General features: G+C 43.2%; 1 protein-coding gene across 15 annotated transcripts in view; it reads right to left on the bottom strand.

The window, feature by feature from the left end:
• The window catches only part of LOC100116102 (cAMP-specific 3',5'-cyclic phosphodiesterase), a 185,832-nt gene that overhangs the window by 65,058 nt on the left and 98,002 nt on the right, over nucleotides 1–22,772 (bottom strand). For 3 of the 15 annotated variants that reach the window (XM_008207444.4, XM_031921178.2, XM_031921179.2), the window contains exon 1: nucleotides 6,828–7,012. The exons of 8 other annotated variants lie outside the window; for them this stretch is intronic. The gene's annotated coding sequence lies outside the window, so the exon portion shown is untranslated. Of the gene's footprint in view, nucleotides 1–4,466; nucleotides 4,941–6,565; nucleotides 7,013–22,772 lie in introns of those variants that run through there. 4 more of the 15 variants (XM_032596111.1, XM_032596110.1, XM_032596109.1 and 1 more) reach the window with 4 other exon arrangements.

Genomic DNA, 22,772 nt, shown 5'->3' with positions numbered 1-22,772 from the left:
ACGCATACATATACTTTGGGAAATACTATGTTTAAGTCAAGCTTGACTATATAGGCTACCGCGTCTGACTCGTACACCGATGAACTACTAATTCCGAGTATAAGAGAAGAAGTGACTAAAGCCAACTGCATTAACCATTTCAAATCAAAGCTCAACGACGACTTGGGAATACATTTTTTTTTCATGCTGCATATTCCCTTGAATTTTTCAGCCGCATGAATAGCGAAAGCAATGACGTCATGATTTCATAGCATCCTTACTGCGCGACTACGTCCCCAAAGAAATCCTACATCGCCGATATCGATTATTCCGCGAAAGAAAAAAGTAACAATAAAAGCATCGTGTCCTTGCTCGTCGCTAATATACTCTCTAACAGAGAAAAAGGAGATCCCGATGTCGTCACCTTCCTTGTGGAAATTACTTCATGCATCATAATTTATTTCTCCAATCTATATAAGTACGCATTGATATAGCAGAGAGATATTTTTTTAGCTTTTTTTCTTTATGCAAATAATGCCATTTATCTTTATCAAGGCATCATATTGCTTCGAACTCGATATACGATCGACCGAGGGAGGCGCAGGAAAAGATTGGCTTTCTTTGATAAAATTATTGAACCGCGGATGCAATTGGAGAATAACAACGAGTTTCGTTAAATTTTTTTTTTCCATATCTCGTATGGCTCTTCTACATACCGATGCATAACTCGCTTTCAGACAAAGTCTGATAAAGCTAACAAAAAACATACTGTTTCGTTAAGTGGAAAACGTGAATGTGTGTGTGGCGCTTTGTATAATTAAAATTTATTGCACGCCTTGTAAAGTAGTGCGAGACGATAAGGGTATGACTGTCAGGCACCCTCTTAAAAGCTTACAATTACATTTCACATAATGGCCATAAAGGATAGGTTTACAACGCGTTGCCCATTATCTTGGCCGTTTCAATCACGCGATATCAGCGCCGCTGTAATACGACCTTAACATGAATTTCCGTTCTTATTCTCGAATGCACACGATGTACCTTGCACTCTTTTAACGGGTTTATTTGCCAAGTTCACCCGTTATGTTATACCTGTGGTGGGCGGAAAAATGATTGCTTTTATGGGTATTCGTATTTCATACGCCAGTAGATTGATATCGAGTTTTGAAACCGTATCCTTTTCCGAAAAATCTTACACAAAACACATCCACTTTTTCTGCGAAATCCAACTTGGATAAATGTTCTCGCGCATATGGCGACCGTTTTATTTCCTCCTTTTAGTTAAACAAATCGACGAAACGAACTTGCAAACATCAGCGTTTTAAATAAAAAAAGAAGAAAATTGATTCATCAGTACAGCAATTATTCGCAGCGAAATAGTTTTCGGTGATCCCCGTCACGTAAGAAAAAGCCAACGTGCGCGTTAATTCCACAAGAGCGATTTTCGCGCTCTCGCCTCGTCGCTATACATACATACGTACACGCAGGTCTAAGTGCTCGATTGGACGTGCGATGTGTAGCTACATAAAAAGTCTGCGCGTCTCGTCCGTCGCGTCACCTAAATAAGGCTCGATCTCTCGCGCAACGTGCTCAGCTCTTATCAAACGCCGAAGCATCGGAGCCGAGCTACTCGAGGACAGAAATTCCTTTAACGCTCGACTGACTATACAGACGCGGAAGAAGAAGAAGAAGAAGAGATTAATTTTTCTCTCCACTGCAGACGCTGCTGCTATATACCTACACACGACGGAGTAGAGTATAAGCTGCTGCAGTGCGGCGCTAAAAATGTTACGGGTGTACTGTACCGGCGCATTGTGTTTTAATTAATGAATTTTCCACGCGCGCTTCTTACCTCCCGCTTTTTCTCTCTTTCTCTCTCTCTCTCTCTCTCTCTCTCTCTCTCTCTCTCTCTCTCTCTCTCCCTCTCTCTCTCTCTCTCTCTCGCGCGCGGACGGTTATGAAACCGGAAGGCAAATAGCTGCAGCAGCGGATCTTGATATTCAACTTTTTCCCGAACGACGCGACGATGTAATCTAATGTGCGTTATTTTGCTTCGGGGTTTTTCGCCTTGTCATCCTCGTCGTCGCTTGTATCGCGTACACGTTTGTAACCGACTCGATATGTTGGACTATTACATACCTTTTTGCGCGTCGGTGTTGAGATTTATAGTTGGAAAACCTTTGGAATCGACTAGTTCTTTCAAATTTCCTAGAGAGAGGAGCTAGTCTCGAAATGTAACGCGTTGTGTATTTTTATCTTTATACGCGTTACGTAAACGCGGCAAGAATTCTTTCGCTCTATATTATGTTATCCAACGCACGCTTCGGGCCAATTTGGAAATTGACAAAGCACCGACAGCGCGGTGTGTGCAAGAGAAAATAACTTTTTTAAGCCTAGCTATTATCGATGGACTGCAGTCACAAAATTTTACTAATTTCTTGCAATTTGTAAAGTCAACGATAAAAGTATACCAACTAAATCAGATAAAAACCCTGTTTCAATAATAACAGTAAAACAATTATAGCATGAGCGGCCCGAGAAGACAGTTCTGAGATAGATATACCGCTATAAACATATCATGTGCGCAGACTCTGATGAGGGAAAGTGAAAAGCGCTCACGCGCCACATATCTTCGCTCGACAAAGACTGTCGAAAATGGGTATTCGGCATATACTATAACTCGGCACGACATTGCGCCGAAGAATATCATAACTCTCTCCCGATTATCTCGGGAGAGAGTTCCAACTTCCAAGCACATTCAATTGAAAACGAATGACGCGCATCCTCGGGCTCATTAGGTAAACATGAAGCAGAGATTTGCGCTAAGACGAGCACCTCTGCAGTCCCCTCCCAAAACGTCGCTCGACACCCTCTCCCCCAGAGGAGCACTTTTTAATTTTCAGCACTAATCTCCTGAAATAACGGCGCCGTAACTTTCTCGGGGAAAAAAAGAACGAAACCCGAGCGAGATAAGTTCTCGACTGTGTTCTATACACTGCAGAGTGGTAAGAGAGAGAGAGAGAGAGAGAGAGAGAGAGAGAGAGAGAGAGAGAGAGAGAGAGAGAGAGAGAGAGAGAGAGAGGGAATAAAAGCGGTAATATCCTTCATCGCGCACGCGGTCCAGGACTCTCTCGCGACCTTATTAAGAAAACAGGCGCATAGCTCGAGCACTTGGGATTCTGGCGATTTCTTTCTTTGGCGCGATATATCTCTCTCTGCTGTCGCGAAATGGGCGCAAGCGAGACGTCACGTATAAGCTATACACACGCGATGCACTCTTGTGCAGAGGCGACGACGACGACGACCTCGCGAGCGATCGACCCGCCGTTAGATCATTAGGGAGCTTCAGCAGCTTCGCGTCGCTCTCGAGCTTTTGTTCTAATTTTAAAGGCTTTCGCCGCCAAAGTTTTCACGCGCGCTCGCAAACACGCGGCTACAGAAGCTTGGACTGTTTTCCGAGTTTTTTTTCGGCTCGCGGGAACAAATTCGTTACTTTGCTTTCGACGAGGCAGCTCTCTTTTTAATCCAATAAGCTCGAGTATCTCTGGCGGCGGAAAAAAAGAGAGAGAGAAAGGGAAAAAATGGAGAAGCCGCGAAGGTCGACTGCATCGTCTCCAAGAGACTGGTCTCAACCCAATTCTCGGCCCGATAAATAGCAGCTGCAGCGGCGATGGTTGCATCGCTCGGCCGCATAATCGATTTCATTACACCGGCGGTACTTCATCTTCGCATCGTCGCGACGACCTCCAATCAGCCCCGCGCGCATATCCCGAGGCTGCACGCGAGCCAGAAACCGTAGCAAGACCGGGATTCCCTTTGCTCGCTATATACACTTTGATTCCTCTCTAAATTACGTCCCTGACTGGCCTTTTTTGGTCCTTAATTCTCTTTCTCTATCTCGTTATGCCCGAGCCACGTGCATAATACAGGCATAGCTATATCTATATGGGCTGGATCGCGTGGGTGAAAAGTTTTTAGCCATGGGCTGAATTGGAAATACCGGGAATTCGACGCTGAATACCGAATGCGCTCCAGTCAGTCAATGGAACCAGAGATGTATCTATAGGCCATGCAGAGTAGAGGACGAAAATTGATTTCCGAAGTGAAGGCATTGAGATGCTTTTTATTTTTTAAAAATTGAGCACTGGATTTATGCCCGCGCGAGAGAGCTTGCTTTCTATTACGAGAAACTTTTATTGTATTCCGCAAGCGAAGTCGCGACTGTATCTGAATATTTCCAAGGAACTTTTAGCATAAGCTTCGATCTGGCTAAATCGATCTTGAACTTTTTACACCGACTACAAATTACCGTGCACATTCTTTTATTTTCGACGCAGCAGCTCTTGAAGCTTGAAAAAGCCGCGTAAAATTTTACTGCCGAGCTGCGCCGCGAGTGCCCAGGCAGCGACAGCAGGTATATTCGGAAACGCGTATATAACCATTCGTTCTTTTTATTAAATGTGAAATACTGTGACGGAAAGGATTACCCGTCCTCATACGAGTGATTTACGGATCAACGCTGGAAGCAAAGTAAACCCACACTGCACGACTTGATTAATAATCTGTCTGGAAAAAGCGAGCCGAGAGATATCACACACGCGCACTTTCAATGCGTTAATTTTTTTTTCAGGAGACTCCCATACTTTACACGAGAGTCTCGTCTTCGAGCTTTCTGCATCGGGACGTCGAGAATATTTCTCAGCATTACCGTCAGTCAGCTCGAAAAAGCCTCGTCAATCACACACACAAAGCCCGCACAATGTGACTTTCCCGTAAAGCTCGTCGGCCGCAATAAATCCTCGCAATAACGAATCTGCAGCTTCGCATCAATCATCGTTAGGTAGTACACACGCCGCAGCACTACACTCATTCCTCAGCAGCAACAGCAGCAGCAGCATCGTCTTCTCCAATAAACGCACTTTGATCTTCGATCGATCGTAGCACACCGAGCACAAACGTCGTGGCCCTTGAAAAAAAACTGCTGTCGTGCTAATTCCTCTCGCTTCTTTTTTTTCTCCTCGGCGAAACGCGACACCTAGTCGCGCGCGACGCTTTTACGCGATAAAACAATGCCGAGACGGAGAGAATGAGCTATTTCGGTCGCTCCTGATGTACACTCTACTACTTCTCGCGTCTCGTCGGATTCCACGCGCGACTGATTAGACTGTCGGGGAGAGGTGCGATTAACAAATTGCGGTTGTTGAACTCTTTTTGCAAAAATTTTCATACATGATATTCGTGAACGTATAGGTCTCGATTCATCAGCGGCTCAGAGAGGCAGAAAACAAACACGGCCCGGTCAATTTAAATGCAAATCCACGCGGAGCTCGGAATTCGACGGAGAAAAGCCCGCTGGCTTTCTTTATTCGGATCGAGCGAGCTTCGATCCATATTAGCCCCTCCGGCTTTTTTTCTCTTTTCCCTCGATGCAGCGTGTGATATACGCCCTTAACGAGGCTTCGGCGCGCGATTAATTAGCGCCGTATACGCGAATTTCTCGTGCGATTGTGTGTGTGTGTGTGTGTCACGCGCTCGAAATTCGCGCCAGATATCTTTTAGTGCCTCTCCGCAAGGCTGCGGCGCGAGAGCTTTTTAGTGGCCCATAAAAATCTTTGGGTAAAGTAGCTCTCGCGGAGCTAAAGCGACCGTGTAAAGTATCCATTCTGACAAGAGCTTGTTTTTTCTCGAGCCATTAATTTATCGACGCGCGTTGCGCGATTTTTTTTTTTTTTTTTTTTTTTTTTTAATATTAAGAGGCTTCTTATTTCACGCGCGAACACAACAGTATATTAGAGGCTATTTATAGCGGCCGCGCACATTGTTCCCAGGAAATATTGTCATGCAAATGACGGACGGCTTTCAGGCGCATAACTCATTTGCGGGAGCGATCCTTTTACAGGATTCATAAGTCGTAGGTGTTTTATAACGTCGAGAAAAATTCAACGAGCTTTCATCTCGACGAGTCTCGCGCGATTAGCAGAGAATGTTTCGGAGGTGTTCGATCACCGAAAATACAAGATAATCTCGCTGATATCTACAATCAACATTCTAAAGCAGCGTATACTCCCAAGACTGAGCCAACAATAACACGTCGCGATCCGAGTAATTTATCGAGCACTTCTAGAAGAGAGTCTGGACGGTCAAATATTTGCGCAGTACGCGTACAGCATTAAGTTCGCGCAACTTCTGTATAATAGATCGATTCACAAAACAGCTGTGCTTCCCCGTCTCCGTGAAACAGCTCTAGAATCGACTTATTCGACATCATACACAGTCTCTTTGAATTCGGCATCACGTTCGGCGCGTAAAAATTTTATCGCGCGCCCGCGCAAATTGAATTTGTAAAGAAGCTTTCATTGACGGGCGGCGATTTTCGCGCCGAGGAAAGAAAACACACACACACACACACGCGTGCGCGGTATAGCGAAACGAGGAAAAAAAGCCGAAGAAGCACATCATCGCGCAGTCACGTCAACTGCAACAACAACGTCTATTTTCCACGCGAGCGCACTACGTAATCCGCGACCCGCATTTCCTTCTTCCGGATCGAGCTGCATCAGCAGCAGCAGTCGCTCGGGACACTCACCTCGTGAATATTTCTTTTATTTATCTCGTTTCGCCCGATAATAGACGCTATCGATTGGTGTAAACGAAGTTGACGAAGCCGGGAAAACTGGCGAATTAGGTTCTCGCCGTGATCTTTGAGTCTGCATATAGTTTCCCGCGCACGCACACACTCTCCCTCGATCATTCGTCGTCGGCGAGGCCCTGCCAAAATTGCGTTCTGGCAGCGAGAGGAAGAAGCATCGGCAGCCGCGGCGTATATACTTATCGCTGAAATTCCGTACTTATGAAAAACTGCAGGAGGAAGACCAATCGGACGCACTACAACTTTCCGTAACTACTAGCACACGGTGTACTCATACGACGACGTATCGTGTGCGGATTTGCAATAACAATAATAGAGCTCGCGAGCGCAGAGCAGCAGGCTCAAGAGCAGCCGCCGTCGCGCATGCTGCTGCTGGACTGAGCCAATATGGCCCGTCGCCGTAGTCTCCCGCCACCGCGACGTCGCGTCCCTACTACCTACTCGTTCGCGCGCACGCAGCAGCACCTTGGGCGCATTATGCTTTCTCTCTCTCTCTCTCTAGTCAGCCCGGCTTGCCCCCCTCCTCGTCTATATGTGCTCTCTCTCGAGCCTCGCTGCTGAGCTCTCGTGAAAAATGTATCGCCGGGGAGCCGAGAGGTAACGACGGAGCTAAAGAGAGAACGAGAGAGAGAGAGAAATGGTAGACTTATTAGTGTAGTTATCGCAAGGAACACAGGCGCGATGACTTTCGGAGCTGCGGTTATAGGGATTCAGCGAATTTGGAAGTGGATACGCTGATGGGATATGTAAGCGTATTTGCGCGCGCGTGTGCGCGGGGAGTCTGCTGAATTATTAGGTTGTAATTATTTAGTCGGAATTACAGGGAGTTATTCGTGTAATTTCGGCACGAATCGAATGAGCTGCATTACGTGATGAGAGCATTTCCATGAGTTGAAATGGTAATGCACCCGCGGAATGAATAAATAATTTTTTAGCTGATTAATGACACAGTTTGCTTCGGTAAGGCTATTCTGGTTTGTTCGAACTTGTGCACAACTTTTACCGCACACGAGGACAGTAACGAAAGACAGCCACAGCAATACAAACGCAATGGTACTCGACGAGAAAAAAGGGCGCTGTATGCAATCGTAAAAAGATATGCCTCTAGAATTTTTTCCTTTCATATGGAAAGCCGCGTTCGTTTTAAATCTAAAATGTTTGCTCTTGTTCCATCTTTCGAGCTACTCCAGAGCTTTCAGAGCTTCTCTGTTAGCGAATTTTCTATCTCTGCTTCTCCCAGGCCATGTATTCCCTGCGAGGGAGAGAGAGTCGAACATGTTCTGCATACGGAAACCGTACGTGTATACGCCTCCTCCTCGAGATATTAAGAGCGCCGGGAGACAAAAGAATATTGCGTGTTATACGCGAAAGAATTTCCTCGTTATATGCCTTGCGATTATATTTACAAAAAATGAGAACAACACTGTTTCGCTGTGTTGAGTAACAATCTTCTAATATATTGAACCCTGTTTATACATTCTTCACCGAGTGTATTCAAAGTTTTTACGCAACTTGCCGACACACGTCCCAAAGTTTTTACTCCGTAATTCGCCGATATTACGAAACTTCTTTAATATGTAGACAAAGATTTAAGGATAAATGACCGATATCGAACCGCACGCACGCAATAAGTAGCCGCACAGACTTTTTCGACTCGATCTGTACAGTCGAGCTCAGCCGGAACAAGTTCGCAGCGAAAAATTCGCTGCAGAGATCTGTGTCTCAAAATTTCGAGCTTAATTCGCCGAGAAAGAGCTTAGAAGCGAGTAAATCCTTTCTCTCTGCCGGTGACACCACGTCTCGGCCGTGTCTCCTTCAGCTTAGACGTGTTCAACCGGCAGGATAACGCCGCCGAGTTCCGTGTCGGGTATAGTATAATACATGTATACCTGCTCGGGTAGAAGAGGTAAATACAAAGGAGAGAGCCTGGGATGGCAACAGTCGTAGAAAGGACAGAGTTATTAAGGAGGAGAAAAAGTGAATAAGGCGCTGGAATGAAAATTACAACGATGAATGTGCAGCTGCGGAAGCGGCTTCTATTGCGCTCGAGTACGTTGAGATATTTATTTTTGCTCTGCGATTCGAGGGATACGCTTTTATACGAAGGAATTTTTGTTTGTTTTTCGTTATCTCTACAGCGCAGAGCGGGATTGTTTTGTCGATGCTGTAGGTACACTGTTTTATCTTCGCGGGTTAACGGAAGATGTAATGGAAGTTATTTATATACAGCTTCCGACGGTTTATGAAGTAATAGATTTGTTACACTCTCGACATTTTTAACGGTATACACTTTGACCCTAGGTATGCTGTGTTTATTGCCATGACCGCGTGGCAGGATTTTGCTCGTTAAAACAGTGCATCTTAACGAATTTTCAATATCGGACTCGCGATAACAACGTTCACGTGACGAATTGCATGTATAGCGTTAGTGTTATACCGAAGAAGGCTTTTTCTGAAAATTTGATACCTTTATAATCTTCGTGGAATCTTCACGCTTCAAATTTTTATAGAAAATAGCACTAGCTTGTATTAGCCTTTCGCTCGTATTTGCAACATTGAAGACGTATCAGCTTAAAAGCTACTAAAGTATGTCTTTGAAATATACTGAATTGAATATTTGACGATGTATAAAACGCTCGAAAAATGCGACATGCATAAGGGAGTACCGTGAAAATTCGATTGGAAAATATCGAGAAAATGATAAGCTACAAGCTAGGTTCGCGCGAATCTTACAACTTGTTTAAATAAAAATGTGACATGAACAAGTAACTTCGAATCCGTCGCAGAATTCTATTTTTAATGCTTTACGTGTATCTTTGCAATAACAAAACTTAATATATTTCTCCGTCGTGCTTCAGAAGTGACTTTTATATTTTATGAAAGTTACAATGCCCGATTTGTCTGTGATTTGTAGTTTTCTGGTATCAGCCAGGCAAAATTAAATCTTCTTTGATCTTGAAGCCAGATTCTCTTATTTACAGCATTAAGTTATTAAATTTCTTTTTCGAGCTTATAAAATATAGGCGTATTTTAGGAGAGGCGCCTCTCGAAACAATCATTCTTAATTAAGGTAATTAATTTGTTTCAACTACCACAACAACAGACAGTGAACATACCCACGCTAACTTTGAAAGTTTTGGTTTATATTCACGCAACATAAATATGTATCTTTACGGTGCAAATATGATAATATATTACGCTGATTATAACTTTACAGAAAACCTACCAACTTTTTTAAACTATGAAGAAGTTTCGTCAACGGAAATTTTTTTTTTTTTTTAAATACAGGTGACTAATTACTGATTATCAGCAGAAGATACGCGATGTTCATCAGCTAGTTTTGATGAAACAATAATTAAGATGCAAGGGTCGATAAGGAAGCCACAACTGAGCATGAATATTAAAATTTATTCATAAGCTGTAATCTCGAGTCTTTGAGGTCAGGCGCGTACACTCTCCAAGAAGAAACATGATTAAAAAAGACAAGCAGGTCGTTTGTAACGAGAAAAAGACCGCAGAGTCGTTTAAACACAATGCATCGCCGTACAAATTTTATCGACAAATCAGTCGGAACTCGGTCGGTCGTAGCAGCCCGCCAGACATCATTTTTATTCCCAAAACGCAGAGGAAAAAACGAAGCGAATGACCATCGAAAGAGCCGTCCTGATTACAACCACGTTGTTTTTCCCGTAAAAAAAGCACAAGGACGAAGCGGAAAACCAGCACACACGTACCATCGAAAAAATCAAGAGAGAGATCCTCTCTGAACAAGAGGTCGTAAATTTAATGATCTAAATAAAGCAGTCGGATGACTAATCGAGAGGCCAGATTCAGGATAGTCGCAGGGGGAGAATAAGATGCACGAAGCTCTCGTCGTGTATGCGCTTAGCCGGGCACAAATCCAGAGAAGGGTGTGCCTGAAGAGGGAAGCGTAGGCGAAAAGGGGATCAATAGATTTTACGGCTGCTGCTTAATTTACTCTCGGTTACATCGTGACGCTGCTGCGCCTTGTTTCGAAGTTTTTACGTATACGCCCAAGCCATTCGGAAATTCGACAGTCGCTATACGGTCGAATGGATCGTAAAGAGTCTACGCGCGCAGTGATTTTTTTCCCTTCTTTTTCCGTACTTCGCAGGCAAATAAATGCGTGATTTGGAAAATTGGATTTTACTGAAAGTCCTCCTCGTATTCATGCGCCGCGAGGCTGATGAGAATCTCTCGCCGGGGTCAATATTTGCAGGGACTAATGCGCCGACTCTCTGAATGAATCAATTGATGCTTTTAATTAGATGGTGGGCGAGGAGCGAAGGAAATGATTGTATATAGATCGGTCTTATTTGATTACATTCAGTGAGAAACCTATTACATTGAAAGTATCTTAATGTAAATCAGTAATAAAGACGGAATACGTTGGAGTCAAAAACGTCGAGGACGGAATTGGAATTCCGATCGGCGATGATAGTAATTTCAAATTTGAAAGATCAACTTTCCAACGAACGGCGGCCTAACACACACACACACACACAGCGGCTTTTTGATCAATATGAGTCATCTGCAAGCAGTCACGTACGTCCTGACTTGCTACTCCACTGGCAACTTCCAGAAATGGACTCTCGGTACTCTGGGGGCTTGGCGGATGCGCAAAATCCAGTCGCGCTCTGTACTTTTGCAATTATCGTTTTCTCGCTGAATCGGGTTCTCTGGCAAAAACGATCGAGCGCGGCACTATATATAGGTGCGCCTTTCGAATATAGTGAGTATAAGGATGGCGATTTAAAATCCATAAAATTTTCATATCGCCCATCGGTATTTATTATGTCCGTATGAGAAAGATGAGTAAAGTTGAAACGGCCTCAAGTTGGAATGACTTTACCGTTCCATATGTGTTTTAGTGGATATTAGATGATGTACAATAATATCGCGGCGATAAAGAAAAGTTAGATCGAGTATAAAACGCCTTTATAAAAATAAAATGGGAACCGCCGAAGGAGTTATCGGTTGAGAGGAAAAAAAACGATTTTGTGTTTTACATTTTATCTGCAAGTAGTCGACGTTAGCGAATAATAAGGTAAGTTTTTACAACACCACGAGTGTCTAATCTCTAGTCTATTTTCTGCGCGCGGTTATCAGTGTTTTTTCAGTTATACAGTACTAGTTTTATTGCCAGGAGGCTTTTTCAATCAGATTAAGCAATTTAAGACGACGTACTCTTGATTTGTTTGAACAAGTTAAAATTTGAAGTTGTAAATGATCCGAGCCGTAGATATCAACGTCAGCTCTGGTTACGCACGAAAATCGATTTAAATCACTCGTTTTTTTTTTTTTTTGCTTTGTTTGTTGAACTTGAATGAGTCGCGCATGTTTCTACAAAAAATTGTAAATCAAATCGCGAGATCAATATAAATTCCTCTCGAAAAATTGAATCATATCTCAGTCCCCAATTTATACGTCAACTCGAGAACAACTACGTCATCGTTGACGTTGCAACGCAGTAAATATTCCGTACGCTTGGTACATATCTTTAAAACTCGTCGAATCAGCTGTTCGATCGATCGAGTTGGCATTATTAGACGCACAAAAGCGGTCCGATAATATGCTCTCCTCGAAATATGTAAAGCGTCGCAGGAATGAAGCGGCAATTGTAAATCCAAATGAGAGGGTGGTCGAATCTAATTGCCTGAAAAAGTATCAGGAGCGCAGGCGGGCGAGCCACGCGCGCACAACAATAACCGTTCGATGAAACGCGATCGCGTTCATCGAGCTGAATGCAATTACAATCGCTACATTGTTATTTTCGGAGTTATAAATATAGCTGCAGACAGGGCAGAGCATGCGGTGCTTGAAAAAGTTCTGCTTTCGAAAGCTCGGGGCCGTTTTCCCAATACATCGCGGAGCTCGTATAGCGTGAACTGCGTCGATATCGGAACAACGACTGCAGAAGCTTCTAAGGACGCCAGTGCAGCTGGAATCGGCCAATTATTCCGCATAAATATGCACATGAACAACGAATTTCACTTGTTTGTGGACAAGGCGTCGTACAGAGGGAAAGTGCGCGTGCGGCGACACTTTTTGAATGGACGTCACGTAGTGCTCTGCCTTGCGCGATGATTGTATCTCGAGACAACGACGGCGACGAGCTCTCGTTATCAACTCGTCGGGCCTCTGATGAATTTCCTTCGTTATCGCGCTGTATTTTTCTAGCTGAGCATGATCCGCTGATGGAACAAAGTCGAGCACAGCAGCTGATGATCACGTGGTTTTCGTCTGGCACTTCAGTGCGCTGCTCTTCTCGTGTTTTATTGACGACGCGACTTTGTCATTTGCTGTGGTTTGACTTGCAAAGTTGTTAATGTAAAACTGCACACACCGCCGGTCATAAATTAACATTCACAGGGAACGCCAGCAACAATCATTCCAATTACACGACCAAAGTCAGACAAAGGGTCGAAATAACCGTTCCTGAACCTACTATTAATGAACATAAAATCAGGTCTAAAAACCCAGCAGCAGCCGTCGAAACAAATTCCCCTCTCGGATTCGGCGCAACGTCTGTGTGCGTGCGCGCGTGAGACCGAAACATTCGTCGTCTGCGGCAGCCTTTGCCCAACCGCCCACGCGTTTCCTCGTTTGCTCGTGATTGCGGTTGCGGCAGCGGAGGCACGTCAAACCAGAGTCGCCAAGGGACGGTCAAAGGGACGGAGGGGGGGGGGAAGGCAAGCGAAATGTCTGACCAGAGCTCGACTGGAACTACTGCCGCGCGACGCCGAGCCTTTTGCAGCAGCGTGCAAATGGACGACGCGATTATTGCCCTGGCCTGAACCAATATTTAATCTGCTTTCATATTCTATGAGCCACGAAGTTAGCTCGCTGCGGACGCCGGGGATGCCTGGGATTTGAATTTTGTTCTCATGTATTTCTTTCTTGACTGTAGGCCGATTCGAAGTGGCTCGATTATTATTTTACTTATACTCCACAAGAGCTTGAGAGCAAAGTATTATACAACTGAGCTTCGACGTTATCGCCGCACTTCGCCTGATGAATCCACTGAATAATTTATGCGACTCTTCCAAGCGAATCATCGCGCGAGAGCCCTTGAAATATTCGTAACTACTCATTTGACTTCGAAACTGTAACGAGAGGGTAAATTTCAATCGTCAAAGCAAAATGTAATTACAAAGGCATTTGTTGCGCAGTATACGAGCTTGTAACAGCAACCTATCCAGCTGGGGGACTCGCATATACGTCGGTATAGCTTTTCCAGCGAGTGCAGCGGCATTTCCAGTGGCCCGAACTTTATAATGCGCTCGTGGTAAGCGACACCTCGATAAGTGTCCATTTTCATCGGGCCGCAGAGAAATTCATTCCTGTGAAAGCACACACTTCTGCGGAGCTTTCACGTGCCGAGAGCGTATGGCTGGAGCGGATGAAAGAATCGACCACAAAGGAGGAGAGAAAGCTTTTGGGATTGATTAAAAAATGGGCTGTACTCGGTAGTGCCGATCATACAAAATATCTCGGATGTACAGCGCAGTAGCTGTACACATTTTACAATTTTCCGCTTATTTTCGAATCGGTATACTTTCAGAGAAGAGTACCGTGTCGACAGACCATTGATTTTGATTTGTATTGATTTTCCACATCAGGTTACGGTTCGTAAATCGAAATGAAAAAAAAACTCAACGGGCGTCGATGCGATGGAAAATTGTTGTTTGCACGGAAACAATATTTTCCACCGAAAAACTGGCAGCTCTTAATTGGAACGATGCACTCGTATAACTGGGAATTATGGCGTCTCGTTATACAGAGCTGAAAGCGTCAGCTGTATACACACAGTTGCGCGATTCTGACTACTGCAGACTATTCGGAATTAAGTCAACAACATTCGCCCCGAGATACGCAATCGCACCCGAAGGTGAACGCGTCAATGCTAATTTGATCGTTATAATTGGCTGAATTGTACTACTATCCGATTGGTTGCCGTAAGCGACCTAAGTACAATACGCTGCCGAATACAAGCACGTGTGTTTGTGGGAATGAATCTGTAGAGGATGTGCGATGCCAGATTCGTTTCTGAAGATATTTTTGTTCACTACTTACGAAGTGTGGTTTATGGCTTTGCTTTTACGGATGTGAATCACACATCCGGGTTCGAAGTGTAATATCTTGATTTATGGAAAAAGATGTACTCATATAAGTTTAATTATTATATTTCCATTCACGTGCGAATGCGATCGTATAATTCGAATCATTAAATTATGATTAGAGGAGACGAGAGCTGGGACAGCGTCATCACCGAAATTTTCTATGCGCGTAATAAGACGCCCGCGCGCGAGAGAGAGAGAAAGAGAGAGAGAGAAAGAGAGAGAGAGAGAGAGAGAGAGAGAAAGAGAGAGAGAGAAAGAGAGAGAGAGAGAGAGAGATAAAGAGAGAGAGAGAGAGAGAGATAACTGATAAACTGGAATCTGTTTGATAAGACACGTAATTAAGTGATATCTAAACTCGCTCTAGAGTCCTCTTATCTATAACTATGTAATATATACTATTGAAGAGTCTCGCGCGCGGTAAGCGACGATAACGATATTTAATTAGGATAAGTCTTGTATCCGCCTGTGTTTGTCTTTTAATAAGGTGAAAACGTCACGGAGCTCTCGCCGCTCTGTTTTTTCTCTCCGAAAACGTTCATGATTTACACGCGGCGAATAAGCACGCGTCTCAATTCGCAGCGCGGGTAGTTGGACTTTGCTCAGTTTGTTGTACCCGCGTGACTAAGAGGAACGATAAATTAGATCGTATAACTTTAGATCAGTAGTAGAGATGCTCACACGGCAGTAAAAATATTGATGAAGTCACAAAATTTTCCTTCCTCTCCTTCAGCTTCCTCTAGGAAAAATCCACTGTTTCTCCTGCTTAGTGCATCTACAAAAATTTCCTCTCGACACGCGTTCCCTGATAAAAACGCTCGTTCGACAAAAGAAAAATTCATGTCCACCGCTGTTACGCGAGAGCTGCAATAGCAGGAAACCGTTGCAGTCATATTAATGAGAAGCCAGATAAAACTACGCGTGTGTGCTATCTCTTCTGCCGCATTGGAATGCGTTGTGCAGGTCAACGGCGCGCTGAATGTGAGCGTACCAAAGTGTCGAGCGCATATGCAACGGAAGGAAATCGCGTTATTCGGAAATTGGTCGTCTTGCGCACAGTTCAGCGCTTGGGAACTCGGACGAAATAAAGAGATGCAGGAGGACATAAAAGAAGCGGTGGGGAACGGCTAATGATGCAAAAAAAAGGTAGATGTGAGAGATACACGGAATGTAAGGATAATAGAGAAGCACGAGAAGGGTTAGAAAAAGTGGAAAATTTATCATGGAATAATTCGTTATCGTGTGCATCCACCTGTATCAAACTTTATACAAATTATGATCAAAATATAATTTTAATTATGATGCTCGTATTGCGTACGCATTAATATTTTATGCAGGTGAAAATCGAGCAATATTTCATTTCAGTATGCGTGCGTTTGAGATTGTTAATACAAATGAAAATATTAAATGTTTCAATTTTCGAAAATATGCGGGCAAATTGCAAGCAAAGGTACAGTTCTCGTCAATTTCGAATAAACGGCGATAATTTGATATTTCGGTGTGTACAAGATATGAGTAAATATTAATTCATAAATGCTTACTTCAAAGTAAATTACTCGCGTACTTTGAGTAATTGTATTTATATGCTATGTGTTATTGTTCATAGTAAACACGGTCTATACTTTATTAGCTCTCTATATAAAGCCGGAACTAATACGTGAAATGTTTGGGACAGCGAATTTCCTTGTCAAAGACGAAACGTGGAATGATTTTCGCGGGAGAAAATTAAATCCAGTTGGAAAACGATTCACCAGTGTGTCTTTATCCCCCTGTGTCATAATACAGTGACACAGGGGGATAAAGTTCACTGCCATTTCGTCGTGTGATACAGAGTTGAGATTTACTGCTACGCATAATTACGACGTACCTCACGTTGACTCTCGGTCTACAGTCACAGCAGTAAATACAAAAATTTAAAGAATAAACGAACTTAATAAGTAGCACAATTGTCATTCTCCCTACACAACCCGCATGTAGTGTAACGTCATTACAATGTACCGTTACACGATACGCTTCGCAGACTCGCGTTTCCGAGTGTAACTCCAAACTGCGCAATTCCGCGCATGAAGGCAACAAATGCGCGAACCCACAGCCAGAAATTCGAATATTCAAAGTGTTTCTCGGAAAAAGGTCCATATCACGGAGCTTACACACTGCGGACAATTTCCCAAGCTGATGCCTGAGTACCTATTCTCTCGCTCGAAAGCTCATTGAGGCACATACCGCACGAATAGTACCGCACGAAGAATCGAGCACAAAGAGGATTACGCGAGCTGAGGAGAGAATGATTCGAAACTCCCGCCACGCTGACGTAAGAGCTGCTTTACTCTCGCTTTCCGCATATAAAATCCGGAAATTTCGTTGAGCAGTGTATCTAGATCGACGGTGCTCTTTTTCAAACCGAACTCTCGCGTGCGTGCCATTTTCAGGCGAGTTTTTTCCTTTCGAGCGGGAACGTTGAACGGCGTTAACTGCACGCAATCGGAGTGGTCTTTAATTTGTTTTACAGAAATAGAAGGGGCGTTAATTGCGATTGCGGTGGCGCCGGGCTTTGATGATTGTTGTAGCCTTCTCCGCCAGGAGTTTAAACATATCGCTTTTCCGTGTGGCCGGAATCCGGTGAAGCGTTAAGCTTCTCTATTGTACTAATGTGTAGAGCAAATTTTACGTATGTATCTCACAAAAAAATGTGAAATAAAAAAAAACGTTTCCAGGAATCCACGCGCACATTCGAAAATGAAAAAAGCTTCTTTCATGATTAAAAAATAGTCGGTCGTACGATATCCAATCGACGGCGAATTTAAATACATGAAATTATACCAAAGACTTTAGATGCGCTTCGTATGCAATTAGAATACGAGCGGCCAAAACAGCAGCTCAAACAAGGCAGATTTAGGCACTATACTATATCTGGGAAATGGAAAAGTGATTATGCGCCACCTATGTTCCCCTGTCACAGACACCTTTTGTCATCATAATTTCTCAATCTTCACTTTTTGAGGTTAGAAATTCAAACATACGCAGACGTTGCGCGGTTAATCAATGAACGAATAGAATGATTACCATGTCTTTTTTTAAGAAGAAAGGTACAGAAATAAAGCTCATTAATCCATCAGTAAGCTTTAGTACGACCCACAACGTTCCCCCTCTCTAAAATTATTCTCAAAAAAGAGTCGCAGCGCACAAAGCTTCCTAGACGTTTTCCACAAATCTCAGACTTTCCCTGCCCCTCTGCCGGCGACTTTGCATAAAATTCAGCGCGACCCTAAATTCCAGATAATACCCTGACAACGGCCGAGGGCGCGCATACGCATAAATGCATGGATTTTTCGCGGCGCCTCTTAATACCCGGGGCTCGGCTATATATGCGCTGCGCTGCAGAAAGCCTACATCGATGTTCCTCGACGACACGCGTACACACGCACACATTTTCGCACGAAACACAGAACGGACACCGACATACCCCTACGCGTATACGTGTATATCGCAGTCTCGCGTCATCGCTGTGCTGGTGGCCCAGTTTCCTGCTGAACCCCCGCGAAAGCTCTACTCGCTCCCCTCCACTCTGCTCAAGCTCGGCTGCTCCAAGACCGTAGTGGCGCCATCTGGCGTCGGTTCGAAGCTGCGGCGATCCTCGCTTGGTAAGTTCCGACTGAGGGTAGAGCTTGCGGTGAGCTTGCGTCGACGGAGCGGCCGAAAGCTCGTCGGTTGATAAAGCCGAGAGCGACTAGAACTACTGACGCTACCCTCTGGCAATAATCGATTACATGTGTAGCGGGCTTCGAGCAGTAAATAATCTCGGAAGCTGAGCAAGTGGGTAATGCTGATGGACACGACTTGAGAAATATGGAGCGGAATGGCCGGCAACTGCTTTTTCTTGTACATTGCTCGCTCTCCCGCATCCGATCATATCTCGAGCGACGTTTTCTCCTTTTCTTCCTCTCCGTGTTGATTGACTGTATTGCGTATGTGCGACGCAGCTGGAGATTGAGTGCCGACGCTTTATTTTTGCGAGCAAAGCTGTTCGGAGAACTGATTAATCTGTTGAGTGCTCGCTGATGCGCGCTGCAGAGAGCGATAAAGCTGGACCGTATTACAGGGGCGGTCGCTGCCTTTCTCGTCTATAGCCGCCTACTGTTCCGACATCCGTAATATGGATTGGATTTTTTTTCCTCCCGCGAGAGCAATTTGGCTGCGAGGGGACTTTTGTTCGAAAAATTTTATCCCGACTGCTTCTCTCTGGTTTTTGCGGCTGCTTGGATTTTGCACCCAACCTTTGAATATTCGGCTCTTTAATGCGTGTAGCGAATGGGTGATAAAAGTTAATGGCCCAAAGATATGCCAAAAACGTTACTTTTGAGTATTATATTGCGCTGTTAAGTAGAAAAGCACGAGGTGTAATCAGTTGTGCGGGCTGCGGGTGTCGGGTTTTAAAACTCGCGAATTTCGAGACAATAATTACGAGAAAGAGATTAAATTGCTTTCAGTGGAAATAACAATGAGTTCATTTCGGAATAACGTGACTTATTTGTTCGACTCGAGTTCCAAGCGCCACTGCTCAACCGGCACGTAGCTCTCACGTAAATCCGTGAACTTTGCTTGTATGTAACTGTAAGCCCTCGTGCTGAGTAATTAGGCTAATTGTTTACAACTGATCTTCATAAGAATTTAATCTAAACTCGAGTTGCACTAGGCGTTTCGTGCTTTGTTTTCGTTTTAAATCACTCTAATCTGCCAAGAGAAGTTAAAAATTGTTAATTGAGAATGAAAAATAAAAGTAGCCAGAGTTTTAAATCTGCCGATTAAGATCAAATCGAAAATTGCTATTCTATTGATGCACTAAATTACCTTCGGTTATCCGCTCACCGGAGATAACGCACACAAACTTATAGAACGAGGATGATACACAGTATATGGTGCAGCATTTACCACCGACGGAAAAACAAAGCAAACGGAAATTTTTCCAAAAAAGCCAAACAACCGAGAGGGAAAACAGCGGCAACAAACAAAATATGCATAATTCAGTGTACGTTCTCACGGCGCGTTTGAACCGCGCTCGTTTGCGCGCATCCGAAAAGCTCGAAAAAGCTCAGTCGGTGTTCCCCCCCCCCCCGAACTATTTCATATTCAAATTTCGCGTAGCGCGCTCTCTCCCCTATCCGCCTCAGCAAACTTTTAAAAAATCTCTCCTGATCCCCCGGCCGCACAAAAGCAATCCAGCCGATTCAGCGCATTCACTCCCTCGGCTCGATCCGGCTGCAGCACGCGCGCCGTGGGAAACAAGCGCGTTTTAATTGCCCGTCTCGCTTTTACCGCTATATACACACATGCTATAGCTATATCCGCAAGGATTTCAGCGGTCAAAGGTCCAGCGCTGATCTGCCTCTTGATTCACGTATCGGGAGTGCTATAGACACTCGCTGGGATTAATAGACAGGAGCGTCATACACAGCGATAATAACTAGCTCGCTCGCTCGGGATAACTTTTTTTAATTAATGCACTGTGCAAGCGCGCACGTACGCACGTCGGAGCAGCGCAGCTAAAGCACAGCAGCAGCAGCAGCGTTGAACTTGCTTGATTGGTTTAATCATCGGCCTGAATTATTTAGTGGGTTATAGGCTCGTCGGTGAGCGAGCGCTCGCGCGCAAATCGTCTGATGCTACTGCTGCTTTGCGCGCAGCACCTATATAGATCCACGTCACACGCGCGCTCGCATGTAAGGTCGAACTTGCGACTCGACGCGTAAAGGTATACACGCGCACGCATCGAGTATATGCTCTCCGACATCAAAGCCTTCCTGATTGGATTAACCGGACGATGGGAAAGTCGTCGTTACATACTCGTGTATGCTTGTGGGAGCTTTTTATGTTTTTTCGGTGTCGGTGATTGTTTTTCTGAACTTTTAAAATTGAATCGTTCGCGGAATATTGCTTCCCCCTAGAGGAAGCTTTGTAATAGTAAAATTTTGAGTTTCGTCAACACTTCTAGAAAATACTTTTTGGTGTGTTAGAAGTTCAAATCACGTGTTTTTAGAAAATGTCCGTATGGGTGTGTGTGTGTGTGTGTGTGTATGTATACCGTCATATTTCTAGAACTACTCCGTCAATATCGTTAAAATTTGACATGCATGTATATTTTTGAATTCTGAATTCGGGAAAAACATTTATTTTTTTTATTTTTCTAACTATTTTTTTTATGGCCAATTTTTGATTTTTGAAAAACATTATATTGCGTTTTTTCAATCATCCCATCGTTACAAACAATTCAGCTAATATGCATTTGAAAGAGAATAAAATTACCTACTTTTCCCCGTTTGGTCCTCGGGATCGACCGCTTTGTTCGGCAGATAAAATGAAACAGGTGATTTTTTTTTAAATTCATATCTGAAACTAAACATCATAACCTAACGAAAAAAATCATGTCGATGGATCGCGTGTCAAACTATATCACATTAAAATTTCACGTTATTTGACTACTTATTTTTTTCAGTAAAAAATCGAAAACTGGAAAAATGAGATTTTTTTTGTGCCTCGATTACGGAAGTAAAAAGCACTTGAGATTTTGGAAAAAAGTAGATATTTTATGTATGTTGGCTAAGTTCATTGCGCAGCTTTCAAACCCCTATGGTTCTTAAGATATCAAGGTTTCAATTTTTTTTTGAAAATTTTTTGATTCCTTATCCCTATATAAAAAAGTCATGATCGGATGAAGTGAAGCCAAGAATGCGTCAATATGATTGGCTCATGTAGTACGCATGCGTCAAAAGTATCGTTAGAATTTTTTGATTTGTTTTTGATTTCTAAAATTGATTCTAATATTAAAAATGTAATATAATACTATAATACATATCAAATTATAATTTGTGTATTTATAATATTCTATATTGGAAATATTACTATTGTTACAAAAAGTAACATGATGTGAACGTTGACACGAACTGAGTTGAAACATACTTAACCTTAAAATTTTAAAAGGAAGTTCGCGACGAAACCGCGGCAATTTTGAAATTTATATGAGCGTGAAATGAATTATTTATTGTAAAGTTTGATATATTTCCGTGATAGAAAACAAATATTAAAAATATCAATCAAGCATTTATATTTCATTTAATAAGTTAATGAATTAATAGTCTACTACAGTGCGCCAAGTCTAGTATCTCTAAAACAATGCAGTCAAATGCTTCAAAATTTTATTTGCTGATTCACCATAAAAAAAAGCTATTTGCTGCTGAAATTTTAAACGATTTCGTCGTGCGGATCTCAAGTAAAGGGCTAAAATGTAAAAACTGATTTTTCTCAAAACTTTTTCTTCCTCTTATAGGGGTGTCGCTGCACGTCATTAAAGTCCCTCCCTATGAATTGTCCCTATGCAACATGTTTTGAGAGTAGAATTATACGGCACAATATATATTTGTTTTTTTATAGTAAAATTATACGTAAGTTTTTTTAGATTACAATCTTATTCTCTTAATACGATAACTTTATTTTTACAGAGTTATCCTTTCATTAAATGTAGTTGAAGTTCGCAACGTTTCTAGCAACGAAAAATTTTTTTTTCAGTTGGTCACTTTTTAATAATGGATAATGATTATTTTGCTTAAAAAATGGCTAAATGTCAGTTTTGGCGATGATCCCTGATGAGGAACTCGATTTAGAGGGCGCTGCCGAAGTCCGATCCCAAAAACGAGAAATTTCAAACTTTCTTGTCTAAGTGCTCGGCTTACACACCTATTATCCCTTTTTTAAGACGGATTATTGTTACTGGTAGTATAACAAATAATTATAGCAAGTTTGGTTAAAATCGAAGGTGAGGAACCTTATCTAGAGGGCGCTCGAAGAGGTGAAAATCGCGGATTTCGAACTTTGTCGACTAAGTGCTCGGCTTACACACCTATTATCCCTTTTTTTGCGATGGTTTATTATTACTTGTAGTATAACAAATAATTACAGCAAGTTTGGTCATGATCGAAGGTGAGGAACCTTATCTAGAGGGCGCTCGTAGA

This window comes from Nasonia vitripennis, chromosome 1, assembly GCF_009193385.2.
Source record: "Nasonia vitripennis strain AsymCx chromosome 1, Nvit_psr_1.1, whole genome shotgun sequence".
Lineage (NCBI taxonomy): Eukaryota > Metazoa > Arthropoda > Insecta > Hymenoptera > Pteromalidae > Nasonia > Nasonia vitripennis.
The sequence above is the reverse complement of the archived record's forward strand: the minus strand, read 5'-3'. Positions and strand labels throughout refer to the sequence as shown.